The 6329-nt window shown below is 34.4% G+C and overlaps 1 pseudogene; it reads left to right on the top strand.

Annotated features, from left to right (window-relative positions):
• Positions 1 to 2221: 2221 nt before the first annotated feature.
• On the top strand, positions 2222 to 2340 carry LOC123657518 (annotated as a pseudogene).
• Positions 2341 to 6329: the final 3989 nt, after the last annotated feature.

Here is a 6329-nt window from a genome sequence, read left to right as displayed (position 1 = left end):
GAAACCTAACCGAAACCTAACCGAAACCTAACCGAAACCTAACCGAAACCTAACCGAAACCTAACCGAAACCTAACCGAAACCTAACCGAAACCTAACCGAAACCTAACCGAAACCTAACCGAAACCTAACCGAAACCTAACCGAAACCTAACCGAAACCTAACCGAAACCTAACCGAAACCTAACCGAAACCTAACCGAAACCTAACCGAAACCTAACCGAAACCTAACCGAAACCTAACCGAAACCTAACCGAAACCTAACCGAAACCTAACCGAAACCTAACCGAAACCTAACCGAAACCTAACCGAAACCTAACCGAAACCTAACCGAAACCTAACCGAAACCTAACCGAAACCTAACCGAAACCTAACCGAAACCTAACCGAAACCTAACCGAAACCTAACCGAAACCTAACCGAAACCTAACCGAAACCTAACCGAAACCTAACCGAAACCTAACCGAAACCTAACCGAAACCTAACCGAAACCTAACCGAAACCTAACCGAAACCTAACCGAAACCTAACCGAAACCTAACCGAAACCTAACCGAAACCTAACCGAAACCTAACCGAAACCTAACCGAAACCTAACCGAAACCTAACCGAAACCTAACCGAAACCTAACCGAAACCTAACCGAAACCTAACCGAAACCTAACCGAAACCTAACCGAAACCTAACCGAAACCTAACCGAAACCTAACCGAAACCTAACCGAAACCTAACCGAAACCTAACCGAAACCTAACCGAAACCTAACCGAAACCTAACCGAAACCTAACCGAAACCTAACCGAAACCTAACCGAAACCTAACCGAAACCTAACCGAAACCTAACCGAAACCTAACCGAAACCTAACCGAAACCTAACCGAAACCTAACCGAAACCTAACCGAAACCACGAAACCACGAAACCACGAAACCACGAAACCACGAAACCACGAAACCACGAAACCACGAAACCACGAAACCACGAAACCACGAAACCACGAGTAAACCGAACCATCGTTTATCATATGTTTTAAGATTGTCACAACGTTAGCGTGATTTTAAATACAATCACTGCCATCTAGTGTGAAGACGACAAATCGTTTTTTTTTTTTTTTTTCGACGACCGATCACTGCTGATAAATACAATTTAATCATTATTTTAAATTTAAATTTGTGTTATTAAAAAAAAAAAAAAAAAAAATCTATATCAAGATGTTTTTAAATAATTCAGTTTGATCTTATCATTCTGTTTAAAGATGTATGATAACCCAAGATAGAAGAAACTGCGGTACAATAAAATAGAATTCGTTTATTTATACGTAGACATTTGCATACATATTATATATACATAATGTTTTACAGATGTAGACTTTGTTTGCCACATGCACCATGAGGATTTACCGTTATAACAATTAATATTGTTTTTAATTTTTTGTCAGATTATTATTTAGTTCAAGTATAGCACATTGAGCATGACTATATTCAAACACAGTTTACCAATTAAAAAAAAAAAAAACATACGATGGTAAGTACCATATATATTTATTTATTTACCTATATATATTTCATTATTTTTTTATGTAAGATATTTACGGATATTGAGGACGGTAGATGGCACTGATAACATATAAATCTTTAAGCTTAACGCTCTAAAAAGAATTTCTTACTGTACTGGTTAAGAGGTCGATCGTGAATACATTAAATGACGTTAAAATTATATATAAAAAAAAAATTACTAAAAAAAAAACACGTTATTATAGCTAGTCAAACTAAAAAGTAGAAAAAAATTTTTAATTACAAAGAGTTTATATTACAGTAGTAGAAGAATCATATTAATGAATTACTTCAAAAGAAACCACCCAAAAAAAATTTTTGTGCTTTTGATTTTTTTTTTTAAGTTATTTAAACTAAACTATAAAATATTCATACTTAGCATGTAATTTTATTTAAGTTTTTTTCCGTATTATATACTTTGAATAATAACTAAATAAAAGAATATTTATTTTAAATGTTGGGCGTATGAAGGTACCACCTTGGACAGGAATTAGAACGTGGAGAGAGACAGACAACGGCAAAACAGAATTTTCCTAGCAACTTCTTAGTTATTAACTAGCAACCCGCTCGGGCTTCGCACGGGTGCAATGCTGATACTAAATATACTACAGAATGTCTTTATATACAACATTCAAAGCTTTTTATTGTAATAAGACAATATAAACATGTTTTATTTAAAAGTTGTGTCCATACCACGTTGAATACACCGGTTTTCGTCCGATCACCAAAGTTAAGCAACGTCGGGCGCGGTCAGTAATTGGGTGGGTGACCGCCTGGGAACACCGCGTGACGTTGGCTTTTTGTTTTTTTTTTCATTATGAAACTAAATTTTTATTAGAATATCTATTCTTCTTCGAAGTTCGAGATACCTACGAAATGTAAACAGTCTATAATTTAACAAAATACATCATGTTCTTGCGGATAATTTATTTATTTCATGGCATACACATAATACACAAGAATGAAACATTAAAGGACTTTTTTACAACTTACAGAAAACGTCGTGTAAAATTATATTTATAAATAATTATGTACTACGTTCACAGCTCGACAATACAGAGCTACCTAGCGTGTGCTATAGAAACTACAAAGATTGTTAAATTAATATCAATAGTATTACATTGCAAACTAATTACTAGATAGCGCTGGAACGGAAATCTAAAATTAATCTAATTAGTTTTTTTTTAAACGCTTTTATTTAGCTCACCCCGTTTGTTTTATTATTTACTAGCGACCCGCTCCGGCTTCGCACGGGTATAAAATATAATTATAGCCTATGTCATTCACTGAAAAAATGATTAAATACGATCCAGTAGTTTTGATTTATTCATTACTGCCCGTGACCCGCACGCGTAAACTTAGAGTAAAAGCCGGCCGGAACCGCCGCAAACGCTACGTACCGCGATTTTTAAATCTGTAATATCTTCGAAAATATTCATTTAAATCATTTGCTGTAAAGGGCCATATAGATCTATATTAAATAAAAAATATATTTAAGGTATTTAATTGGATAAGGATTAATGCTGTATTGGTTAAAATCGCTTCGAAAATTAGCCATTATTTGTCGTAAAAAGTAAATGACAAAAAAATTTTATTGTGGGATATCCATAAGAGATAGGTATATACCATCGCGGAGTTTTCTGTAGACCTTTTCAATGTGTACAATACTTAGTACATTATTTTGATAAATCTCGTAGGGTTCAGCCTGCGTTTGCAATTTAAGCGAAAAAAAAAATTATTTACGACATAACATTAGAAAAGTCAAAAATAACAGTATTTCTCCACTATTTAATGGATGTTATTATACATATAAACGTTCCTCTTGAATCAATCTATCTATTAAAAAGAACCGCATCAAAATCCGTTGCGTAGTTTTAAAGATTTAAGCGTACATACATGTGCAGGGACAGAGAAAGCGACTTTGTTTTATACTATGTAGTGATTCTTGGGTCAAATTTAGTAATTCAAATTTCACCCTCTTCCTGTCAACCGATTAATCTGAAATTTTGTATACACTTTGGATTTTGGTGACAATACAATTATATTTACTCATTATCATTATAAATTCAAGATGGCCGCCGCTACAAAATGGCGGATAATTTATGTTTTATTAATCCCATCAATATGGGTATCAAATGAAAGGGCTCAACAAGCAGAATACAATATATTATAAAAAATTGAAATCCAAGATGGCGGCCGCTACAAAATGGCGGATAACGTAGGTTTTATCAATCCCATCAATATGGGTATCAAATGAAAGGGCTCAACAAGCAGAATACAATATACTATAAAAAATTGAAATACAAGATGGCGGCCGCTACAAAATGGCGGATAACGTAGGTTTTATCGATCCCATCAATATGGGTATCAAATGAAAGTGCTCAACCAGTATAATCAATGTACTATATAAAATTAAAATCCAAGATGGCGGCCTCTACAAAATGGCGGATAACTTAGGTTTTATCAATCCCATCAACATGGGTATCAAATGAAAGGTCTCAACAAGTAGAATACAATTTACTATGCAAAATTGAAATCTAAGTTGGCCGCCGCTACCAAATGTCTGATAACAATTTTTTATCAATCCCACCAATATGGGTATCAAATAAAAGGGCTTGACAAGAAGAATACAGTGCACTATACAACCTCAATATTTAAGATGGGCCTTGCAATAATGAAGCACTAAATGAATTAAACAGAATGCGAAATAAAAACTAAAAACTAGAAAATAAAAATAGGTAAAAAAACTTTTTAAGTTAAACGGTTTTATGTTAAACATACATTGCAATGTTTAAGATAAATGTACTAAAAACCAAAAAATAATAAAATAGATACAGTCGTGGGAATTATAAACATATGCATAGACTAGACTAAAATAAAACCGTGGGGCACGTCAATTGTCTACAAATTATCGACTTAATGTGCGATAGAAGAATCGTTTAATTCGTCGTTAAAATAGGCAGTTGGCCCGCAGACGGTGAGGAAATTACTTACTATTTTCTTGCTCATGGAAATTCCAATAGTTATACACTCCATGTAAATAAAAGAGATGTTTCAACTAGTTTATCGTTGGACATTCACACTGCTGACTGGCGAGGAATCGTTTCACTGCTCGTAGTTTGTCTTTAATCGACAAAACATATGATAAAAGTACTACTCGCTCACCACTATGAAACCCTAAAACTCGCTTATAATCGAGCTTGCTAGCTTGTTTCCACATTCTAGCCCTACTTATCACACGTCCATCGTTGTCGGTTGAACAACTGCCTAATTATAGTGTAACATTACAAAACAAACATTTTAATCAACGATTGTAGACAATTGACGTGCCCCACGGTTTTATTTTAGTCTAGTCTATGCATATGTTTATAATTCCCACGACTGTATCTATTTTATTATTTTTTGGTTTTTAGTACATTTATCTTAAACATTGCAATGTATGTTTAACATAAAACCGTTTAACTTAAAAAGTTTTTTTACCTATTTTTATTTTTCAATTAGTTTGCTAAAGAAGTTTCACTTCTGACATGTGTACTTTGTACGCACGCAATTCTTTTATTTATAGTCTATGCATGATGGCTCACATTCCTATTACTTTTCTACTGCTTACTGTTTAACCCAAAGACGCCTTGCTATTTAAAAGCGCTGGACTCACCATCGAATTAGAGAAAATAAGCTTTAGTTCGTAATTTGAAGCATGCAATGTTGAAATTAATACGCCTCAACGCTTTGAAAATTAAAATGTTAATAAAAAAAGGCATGGGTACTTAAGAGCTTATGGATGTTAAAACTTATATTTAAAAAAAAAATAGTTACGTAGTAAAATATATCTTTATGTTTAAATACTTGATTTCAATATAGTACTATTATAGACCATAGTTATAGACACACTACACAACTTCTTTAAAAAAAATAGAAAAAAAAGAAAATCATTTAATCCTGACGATCCTTATTTCTAAATAATAATCTAGTAATCTTCAATCTTTAGTAAAATGTCAAATCATTGGGATACTGATATAAGATAGTGTTTAAATCAAATCTGAATTTTTGAAGTGGGTCAAAATGAAGTCCAAAGGAGTCGGTTACAGACATACAGGTGAAGCTAATATAAAGCGTGTATATTTACACGTTTTATATTAGCCTATTATTTACACGCTTTATATTATTTATTCATCTTATGACGATCCAACAGACGAGTACAACGACAACAAGGAACACGTTGCGGGAATGTAAGGTCTATGCTTCAATTTATTATTGCGGGATATATTACACTCGGCGATTTCTTCCAAGATTTGCTTTGAAATTTATTAGTAATATCCTAAAAAAACTAAATGGTAAGGCAATCAACAACACAACAATCAAGGTCTAATTATATTTTCGTTACAAAAAAAAAAACGCGCTAACGTTCACTCATGCTCCGTTTCGCAGCGGAGGCTGCCTGAGCTGCTCCTCTACGCATTCGTTCGCGCACTTTCGCGCGGCGGGCGAGGGCTACCCTCCAACTGCGCCTCCGGCTTCAAAAAAAAAAACACGGGGTAGGGCAGACCAAGACCACGTGGACAGTGGGTGCTCCGATTCGGTTTTGGGTATTTCGCGAATTTCTATACATATATACTAGCACCCCCCCCCCCATTCACCCCCTCTCCCCCAAACCCTATAAATTAGATCCCGATTGTGTGTAGCATACCAAAGCATTAATGTATAACGACCACTGACCTGATGGCATCGCATTATTTTGCTGCGTCGTTGAGACCAACGCTGCAAGCAGCAGGCGTATTTAATCTCAA

Source organism: Melitaea cinxia, chromosome 10 (assembly GCF_905220565.1).
Source record: "Melitaea cinxia chromosome 10, ilMelCinx1.1, whole genome shotgun sequence".
Classification (NCBI taxonomy): domain Eukaryota; kingdom Metazoa; phylum Arthropoda; class Insecta; order Lepidoptera; family Nymphalidae; genus Melitaea; species Melitaea cinxia.
This window is presented reverse-complemented; position numbering and strand designations above follow the sequence as displayed.